Source organism: Canis aureus, chromosome 1 (genome assembly GCF_053574225.1).
Source record: "Canis aureus isolate CA01 chromosome 1, VMU_Caureus_v.1.0, whole genome shotgun sequence".
NCBI classification, from domain to species: Eukaryota; Metazoa; Chordata; class Mammalia; order Carnivora; family Canidae; genus Canis; species Canis aureus.
Window position 1 is genome coordinate 24,060,954 of NC_135611.1, and position 9,805 is coordinate 24,070,758.

The 9,805-nt window shown below is 50.4% G+C and overlaps 1 long non-coding RNA gene and 1 other non-coding gene across 2 annotated transcripts; one reads left to right on the top strand and one right to left on the bottom strand.

Annotated features, from left to right (window-relative positions):
- Positions 1 to 390: 390 nt before the first annotated feature.
- Positions 391 to 497, bottom strand: LOC144289110 (U6 spliceosomal RNA). Its single transcript, XR_013357155.1, has one exon. It is a non-coding gene; the product is annotated as a U6 spliceosomal RNA (small nuclear RNA).
- A 760-nt stretch (positions 498 to 1,257) lies between these two features.
- LOC144281811 (uncharacterized) lies at positions 1,258 to 8,455 on the top strand. Its single transcript, XR_013350209.1, has 3 exons — positions 1,258 to 1,317; positions 1,919 to 2,037; positions 8,213 to 8,455. It is a non-coding gene; the product is annotated as an uncharacterized LOC144281811 (long non-coding RNA).
- Positions 8,456 to 9,805: the final 1,350 nt, after the last annotated feature.

The window sequence follows — 9,805 nt, forward strand, 5'->3', positions numbered from 1 at the left end:
GGAGGTAAGTATCCTGACGGCCCTAAGGAGAGAGAATCAAAGCAAAGTGTGCATGAAAGCGTACGGAAGAGATTCAACGAGAACACGGATGAAGGGAAGCCTGGGCGGGAGGGGGGGGGGTGGTAGGAAACAGGGAGTAAGATACACCCTAGCTTTCCAACAAATTTTCCTAGAGCAACGGCGAGGTTTCGAGTTGGGGACTCTAATCCCCTCAGCTCAGAGCTGTTTAAGTTGCTCAGACCCAATGCTTGGCACTAAATGGTTTCATGTATTTGCAACATCATATTTTTAACTCTCATGTAGCCATTAAATTAGTCATGTATGTTTCTTTTCCCAAGTCCTTCCTGATTTCCTAAAGAGCTAGGCCCCTGACTACTTGTTTGTTTGTTTTTAAATATGGAATGCTTCACAAATTTGCATGTCACTCTTGTGCAGGGGCTTTGCCAATCTTCTCTATATAGTTCCAATTTTAATGTATGTGCTGCCAAAATGAGCAATATTTGTTTATTTATTTACTTATTCATTATCTTCCATACCATCTAATACAGTGACTCAGAAAACGGGTCCTTAATAAATACAAGTTTCTTGCTCACCTGACTTTTAAAATCCTGTAAATAATGAGTATCTGTTTAATACAGCGGCTACACAACTGCGACAAAGTTCAGTTTTCTGCCTCCTACCTGTGCAACTTCCTCTCGATATTTCTGCAAAAAGCTGCAGGATTGTTCCTTGTAAGCCTTTGTCAAGCACCTTCATTCTTAATGTGGGCGTCCTGTTGTCACTGTTTATCCCCATGGAGTCAGAGAGAAGATGGAGAGGACAACGAGATAGTTGGGCCAACTTCAGTTATCTCTTATTTCACATGCATGGGATTTGGGCCTAGAAATCACAATTTCTGCCTTCATCTTTTACTTATGGGGGGTGGAGCTGAAAGACACAGATTTAAGTTTGAAGTTCTTGTCGCTTGTCCAAGTAATCATATGCTACTAGCTTTTTATCATCCCATGAAAAGGACTATATTTATCAACTATTATTGATGTGGAAGGCTGGTTAGATAGGCTTGCACATGCCAATATTAAAAGTTTAGGACAAATGAGACTTAGAGCAGAAAATGGCACAAGCTGAAAATATGAAAAAAGGGGGCGGTGAGATTAAGACTACATCACTGATCCACCCACCAGGAGTTACTAGGAGTCCCCTGTAGTGGCCATATATGAGGACATTCCTAATCTTTGAATCTAGATTCAACCTGGAGGCCAACCACTTTTTCCCATAATGCTTCACTCTGGTACCCATGGGACAGAAATCTGAACTGAGGTAAGACATAGGAGGTTTTCTGGATTTGTCCAGGACAGAATTTCATCCGTCTCAAACTCATGCCTTTGTACCTTTAGAGAGTGTTGGACTTTGGCCATCTGTGCTCCACAAGATTGATAGTTGTTGGGTAGTAGAATGAAAGACTATTCTTATTACAGCACGTGTGTGTGCGTGCATCGGTGCGTGTGTGAGTCAGAGTAGGCAGGGAGGCGCATCTCATTTACTGCTGCTGGGAGCGAACACTGATAAACCTTTAATGAAGGATATTTGACAAAATTCACCAAATGCACACACCCTTTGGTCCAGTGATTCCATTTTAGGAACTGATCCTACATGCATGCTTCACGTGCTGGAAATGATGTATGGACCACAAAGTTATTCATTGCAAGAATGTTTGTAAAAGAAAAAGACATAGAAATACCGTAAATGGCCTGTTGTGCCCCCCCCCCAAAAAAAAAGAAATACCCTAAATGTCCTTCAGTCACCGACTGAAGGCTTAGACACCATCAGCAGGAGCACTGCTGCCGCAGGGCCAGCGCCGTAGCTGCTCACACAGTCTACCAACCCAAGCTCCCAGCCTCAGCCCCCACTCTCTCTGCAGGAATCCCAGCCTCCATGTGACCTCCAGCTCCTGGCAGACAGGGACGCTGCCCGAGGCAGCTCCACGAGTACCTGAGTGGCGCAGAGCCCACCAAGGGCTGGATCACTAACTACCTGTGGGTGAGTAGATGCCCATCCTATAAATAGATCCATCCTATAAATGCCTTAAGTGCTCCAGGTCCTTACTCAGTGTCACTCCCTCTATCAGGAGTACCTGCCCCTCCTCTGGTGAAACCTTACTCATCCCTTAAGTCCCAGCTTAGTGACCCTTCCCCAAGCCAACACGCTAGTCTCGTTCCTATTCCCAGAGCTCTTTACCCAGTTTCCACCACTGGGCTACTCCTTTATACCCTCATCAGTGACTATATCTGCAACCCCATCAAAATATAAAATCCTCGAAAGCAAAGATTTCTTCATATTTGTATCTCCAAAGCCTGCCATGGTTTTAGACATGTTAGGTGCTCCATAGATATTTGTTTTTGAATAAATTGTGAGGAAAAAAAGGAACTTGGAGAACCTCTACTCATCCTCTCCTATTAGCTCAGAAATACAAATTAGCCTTTCAACTAAATTCATTGCTACCTTATAAATCCAGAGACCCCTGGCCTTTGGGACTAAGATGAAGCAAAAATATTTTAATGGGGAGGATGATACATGGAGTCACTTTTTTTTTTGAGATGGACCAGAATTCAAAGCATTTTTCTTATCAGCAGAGCTTCCCACAGTTCTTTGCTGAAATGTGACTTTTAAGCTCCACAGCTGCCGAATCCCCCATAAGGAAAGCCATCCAGTAGAGGAATCCATGCCAATACAAAAAACCAGCCACCTGTCGGGAAAGCCTGAGTTGGGGCAGCTGCCCCTGGTTGGTAGTACCACAGGGACTCAACAGTGAGTGGTTCTGCTCTCTCCCCATTGGTGAGGGAAGTCCTCAAAGAGGAAAGCTCTGATGACCAGAAGCCCCCAGCCGTGCAGGAACACGGACACTGGAGCAGTTTTCAGCAGCTGATAAACACCACAAACCTGCTCTGTTGAGGGGCAGACCTACCTGACTGCAAGTGGCAGCAATTTAATTGATTTATTTATGAAGAGCCCATATGAATGTACTTCCTAAATCACTGCCAGCTCCTCCAAGGCTGCAGTTTTAATGTTATCACTGCCCACTCAGCCAGAGAGACTTCCCCATAACTCACAAAGCTCCCAGTCCCCAGAGATTCATCACACTTTGATTTACAGCACCCCACCCCAAGAGGGAACAAAGGTGCTATTCCAATGGGTTCATTGTTCATTCACTCATTCTCTGGTTCATTTGTGCCACAGACCTTTGTTGAGTGCCGAGCACTGCGCCAGCAATTATGGGACAAACAAAAAAAATGACAAAGGTATAATTCTTGTCTTCAAGCAGCCCTTGGAGTCCAGTCGGGAGGGAAAACACATATATAATTAACCCTAATTGGTGGCAGCACTGCAGACTATGAATGCTTGGCATGATTTAAGAAGTGCTAAGGGGAATTGGAGGATGAAGAACTGCCTTACGGCTGGGTCCATCTATACAAGCATGGTGCAAGAGCTGGCACTTGGACAAAGCTATAGGACAACTGTGGAGCCTCTTAGAGGCTTCCGGGGTCAGGAAAGTCCATCCAGTAAGCACTAGGACTTGATGAGAAGGAGGAGGAAGAAGGAGAGGCAGGGTGGCTGGCTCTCAGCCCCACGCTCCGGTGCAGAGACGCCACCTGGAAGGGACGGCTTCAGGGCACGTCGGCTGCTGCACACGCGTGGAGACCTGTGCACGCCGGTGGGGGCACGTGGGACAGCAAGTGCATGCGGCGGGGCAGGAGGGAAAGCCCAGCTCGCTGAGGGAGGGCTTCTAAGGATTTCCCAAGCTGGGCGTCCTGCAAAGGATAAGGTCTCAACTCTGCGGCTGCAGAGGAGGGAGGAAGGAGACTGAGGGAGGGGGAGCTGGATTTGGCCTTTTCTGCTGGTCCTCGACTGACACGGCTGTGGGGGGACAGTGGGGGGCCGGCCCAGTGACCCCGGGTGTGCCCAAGGGGTACGGTGCGATCGAGGAAGCACAGCCCCAGAGAGCTGCCAGGACAGAGCAGAAGGGTGAGGAGGGGTGAGAAGATGAGAAGATGGGGGGGGGGGGGGAGCCCAGAGCAGAGGGAGCCCCGCAAGGACATGGGCTGCGGAAGAGGTCCCAGGAGCAGCCCTCGCGCCCCAAGGGCAAGAAACTGGCCACCTCCTCTCTGGGTCCCTGTCCCCCTCTCTTCCCCTGCCTCGCCCCTCCACCCCTCCGTGTCCAGTGGCAGGGTCTGATTCCCGGATCCCCGCACAGGGGGGCCTCCCAGCAACCCCCTCACCTGCCTGCCTTACCTGCGAGGTGCCTGGGGAGCCGGCGGCCGGCGGGCTGCTCTCACGGGTCACCCCCGGGCCCGGGAAGGACGCATGAGCCCCGGCTGGATGAGCGGGCCGGGGACACCAGCACAGACAGGACTCCCGAGGCGACAAGGCTCCAGACCACGGCGGCGGGGTGCCGGGCGCAGGGCCTGAGCTTCCCTGGGAGGCAGGCGAGCGTGGATTTGACGCTGAAGATGATCCGCTTGCCAATTCCAGAGAAAATCCCCCAGATGAAGGCACTTGGTCAGGAGAGACAAGGGGAAGGAGGAGAAGACGGGAGCCAGCAGCAGACTTGTTTCTCCTGGTGCCAAATGGCAGCACTGTCGGCCTACACAGGCCTCTCTCCTTTGAAGACATATTTATTCATATTCAGGAGTATTTGTTGCTCATGTAGTTTTGGAGTCAGGTTGCAATCAACATTTTTAAAGTGCTTAAATCTCTGCACCTGGGGGGCTCAGCAGGTGAGCGTCGGCCTTAGGCCCAGGGCGTGACTCCGGGGTCCCGGGATCGAGTCCCGCGTCGGGCTCCCCGCATTGAGCCTGCTTCTCCCTCTGCCTGTGTCCCTGCCTCTCTCTGTGTCTCTCATGAATAAATAAAATCTCTTTTAAAAACTAAATAAATAAAATGTCTAAATCTCAATTGACGTGATTTTACATTCTGCTTCTCTCCCCTGAATATTATGTCATAACATTTTCCCATAACGGTCTCAGTAATCAGCTTTTTAATGGTGACATAAGCATTCGTCAAGGGGATGTGCTATATTTACCAAACTGTTCCCTTTGATGAAACACTGAGATGGCCTGCTCTTTTTTAATAAAAATAACGCAATACTGCATTGTGGTATCGGACCCAAGTGAGGAATAAAAACTAGTTGTACCCAGTGTGAGAAAAAAAAAATCTCCGAGGGCCTCCCGCCTAACCATGAGCTCCTCCTTCGGAGCAGAACTAACACCTGCTGTGTGACACAAGGGGAGCCCCCCACAACTTCCATTATCGAGTTTACCGAGCAAAAATTACATAAATGGAGATCCTTCTTTTCATTTTCTTATCTATCAACCTTTCTTTAAAGTGCTGTTAGGACCCAAAGTCTCCTAAGGGAATGGGACGTTGCTGTGTTTCTTAAGGTTTTCATCTCAACCGGAACACAAACTATATTCAGCAGCTGCCTATTGCTCGTTGCACGTGTCTAGTTTTCTTTTTAAAGACAGCCATGGAGAGGGGGGAAAACTTATCAAAACTTAAAATTGGCAACATCGGGATCCTGAACTCTCAAAAGCATCAAAGCAAAGGAACCTGTGGGGTGCGGACAGCCCTGGGAGGCGATGACCAAGAGCCAAGCAAGAGAGCAAGGTGTAGATGAGGAGGGGCTCGCAGCCGCCCTGGGACTCCGGGATGGTGTCACACTGGCCCAGAAGCTCCAGAGTCTCCTTCTCAGCGGCTGAGCCGGGAAGCAGCGTAACTGAGTGGGAGAGCAAGGCGAGGAGCTACAGGCACCTGCGGGCTTTGAGCTTCTCCGGCTGAGGCTGTCACAGGAGAAAACCCAAGTGCGCACAGAGCCCCGCTCCCTCCCCTGCTCCTGGCCGCTCCCCCCAGGCCTGCCCCCTGCCTCGGCTTACCCGGCTCGTCCACCCCACACCCCCGAACCCAGGCCCAGGGTCCCCCCACTGACCCGTTCCCAGGCCCTGGCCCTGGGCCTTGCACAACGGCTGCCCGGGCCCACTGCCACCCACCAACCCCCAGGTGGGCTCAGCATCGTCCTCCACAGCCCGGCGGGCCTGGGGGGAGCCTCCCTAGGCCTTTGCTTCATTTTCCTAAATCAAACCCAGGACTCAACAAAATAACCATCTGATTAGCTCTGGCAGACACCGACACGGGGCCTGCAGGGCTTGGTGGCGGGGAGTGGAGGCTGGCCCAGGAGGCTGCAGGGGCTGTGGGGGCCCGGCCTGGGGATGTGGGGCCCGCAGACAGCGCTGCGGGGTCACCACTGGGAGGCCCAAGAGCCACCTTAGCTCTTCCCTCCTTCCCCGGCCTTCCTCCCCACCTGAGCCCACAACAAGGACAAACTGCCTCCAGCAGGTGTAGGAAGAAGCCGAGGTTCTCTGATGAGGAGCACGCACATGGAGTTTGCTTTTTTTCCTTCCTTCGTTTTCTCCTCTATGTTTGGTTCCCAGACCACAGAGTGAAGTGACAGGGAGAGTGTGGAAAGCTACAATCGTGTGGACTGTGTCTTGGGAAGGGGTTTTGAACAGGACCAAGCAAGTCAGGGGACAGAGGAGGCTGCAATCACCCCAGGGCCCAGGGGTGCAGCAGATGCGCTGGGGGGCCCGAGGCAGCAGCACCCGGCCCGAGGCTGCAATCATCCCAGGGCCCGGGGACACAGCAGGTGCAGCTGGGGGGTCCGAGACTGCAATCACCCCAGGGCCCAGGGGTGCAGCAGATGCGGCTGGGGAGCTGCAATCACCCCAGGGCCCAGGGGTGCAGCACCCAGCCCAAGGCTGCAATCATCCCAGGGCCTGGGGCACGGCAGATGCAGCTGGGGGGCCCGAGGCTGCAATCACCCCAGGGCCCGGGGACGCAGCACGTGCAGCTGGGGGGGGTACCCAAGGCACCAGCGCCCGGGGCTGAGGCTGCAACCATCCCAGGGCCTGGGGGTGGGGGCGCAGCAGGTGGGGTGGGGGGCCCAAGGCAGCAGCGCCCAGCCCGAGCCCCAGGGCCCGCCAGCGCCTGGGCAGCGTCTCACTCTCTGGAGGGACAGGAGGGCCCCGGGGGGATCCCCGACCCAGACCCCAGCCCGCGTCCTCCTCTCTGCTGGGGCTGTTCTGAGAAACACTTGAGCTGTGCTCACGTTGCTTCCTGCGTGTTCTCTGCCCCACGTCCCCTTGCACCCACGCAAACCCGTGTTCCTGCTCAAACTTCCAGTGCAGCCTCCCCGGGTCTCAGTAGGGCGGTGGCCCGGCGCCTACATTCCTAAATCGAGGCCAGCAGCTGCCCCCAAACCCCATCGTCGTGGCCGCCCTGCCCCACTGGGATCCCAGGGGAAGGGGCCTCAGGGCAGCTCAGGCCAGCTTGGTCCCCTCCTCGCCCTGCCCTTCCTCCCCTCTCACCCCCAGATCTGCCCCCCCCAGCCCACGGCCGTGTGTACTTTTTGTTCATTTGTACGATTTACTTATACAGGGAAATTTCACTTGGGCTGATCTATTTACCATCGTTTCCAATCTGCATTTCCACTGACCACATGCAGCTCACATTAGTGTTCAACGTGTCCTTGAGTTTATCACAAATTTCAAATCAGCCCGGGCTGGGGCTTTTGGCCCCCCTTACGCGCCCCTTTAAAGACTGTGATCTCACTGTTATTTAAACAGTTATTTATTTAACAGAAAAGAATAAACTGTAATTTCACTCTTTCTGCGTGTCACCCGTGTGATATTTTGCAGGATTCACCATCTTCTCTATCTTTTCTTAAAGACTTTATTTAGTTAAGAGAGAGAAGGAGAGAAAGCATGAATGGGGTGGAGGGCAGGGGCAGGGGCAGGGGGGAAGCAGCTCCCCGCTGAGCAGGGAGCCCGAGGTGGAGCTGGATCCCGGGACCCTGGGACCCTGGGACCCTGACCTGAGCCCAAGGCAGACGCTTAAGCAACTGAGCCGCCCACACCTTCTCCATCTTATGAATAAATCCATCAGAGTTGATCTAGTAGAATCAAGTCATATCAATGAAAATAGTCATTTCATTGTGTCTTTTCGAGCTTAATATGGGCCTGTAAATCAATTTCTTTTCCCTCCAAACCTCCTCTGACCTGTGGGACAGACCAAATGTGGCTTTTACTATCTTCTGTTACGTTCTGGCCCAAACAGACTTTTTTGTTTTAAAACGAAACGACTTTCTTTTTCCCTCTTTTTAAAGTCAACGTGAAAGAAGCTGTGGTCTGTGTATACAATGGGATGTTGCTCAGCCGTCAGGAAGGACGGATACCCACCGCGAGCTTGGACGTGGAGGGACCTGGAGGGTGTGATGCTGAGCCAAGTACGTCAGTCGGAGAAGGACCATCACCATATGGTCTCACTCATATGGGGAATAGAAGAAATAGTGGAAGGGATCAGAGGGGAAAGGAGGGGAACTGAGTGGGAAATATCAGAGACGGAGACAGGACACGAGAGACTCCTGACTCTGGGAAATGAACTAGGGGCGGTGGAAGGGAGGTGGGCGGGGGGTGGGGGGACTGGGTGACGGGCACTGAGGGGGGCACTTGGCGGGATGAGCACTGGGTGTTGGACTATATGTCAGCAAATCGAACTCTAATTTAAAAAAAATAAAGAATAATAAAAATAAATAAAAAACAGAAATAAAGTAATATGAAGGTGCCTTCCCTCATTTTTCAGACAACGCCAAAGCTTCCCATAAATTTCTCAAGACCCTTCCCTTCAATAGCCCAGACACAATCATTTCATATACATTCACCACCCTAAAATGTACATGTCAGAAACCACAGTTTCCATTACTGGCTCAAAAAAGGAATGGCTCCATTTCACTTGGTTAAACTGAAGTGATTTAGTACACGCACAGACATTTTTAATCAAATAAGAAACACTTTAAAGACACGTCGATTTGAAAAGGCAACAAAATAAAAAATAAAGCAAATACTAAAATTGACTTTACAATAAAAAACAATAATTGGCAGCTTTAAATGAGTGAAAAACGAGAAATGTGCAGTAAAAAATAAAGATAAAGCTTTCCAGTTGATAAAATGGAAAACCTATTAAGTTTTATAGTCTATTTTCCAAGGAAATTATGTTTCAGTGTGATTTTTTAAATACTGTAAAGATAGATTCTGTGTAGAAATTAGGTACCCATGTTAAAACCTCAAATTTTGCATGCTATGTTTATTTAAAAAAAAAAAACACTGATAATAACCTAGCGTTTGCAAAATTCTACGTTTCGGCAAATATTGTAAATATCACAATCAGTTGATATTGTAAAATCATGATGAATCCAGAATTAGGAGAAAATTCATTTTATGCAGATTTCATCTGATTAAAAAATATCAGGCTTGCATGTTCTAAATGAACTGAAAAGGTTATATCTTAAGGGGGAAGAAAATAATTTAACATGGTCTGTACACCTTTAGCTGCCATTTAAAAAACAAGCCAAAAAAGTGCCCATGCAAAGAAAATGTCAAAGCTGGGGGCACCTAGGTGGCTCTGGTGGTCGAGCGAAGGACACAGTTTCAGCTCAGGTCGTGGTCTCAGGGTCACGGGATCGAGGCCCGGGTGGGACTCTGCACTGAACCCGGAGTTGGCCAGAGATTCTCGCTCTCCCTCTGCTCCTCCCCTGATGTCTGTGCGCTCAAGAGCGCTCTCTCTCTTAAAATAAATAAATAAAATCTTTAAAAAAAAGAATATGTTAAAACTGGTATAAACTAACCCAACAACGCTCCCATGCTCACACTGCAGAGACCCAGGGGCTTCCACACTGTCGCTGGGCCACTACTCTTGCTTT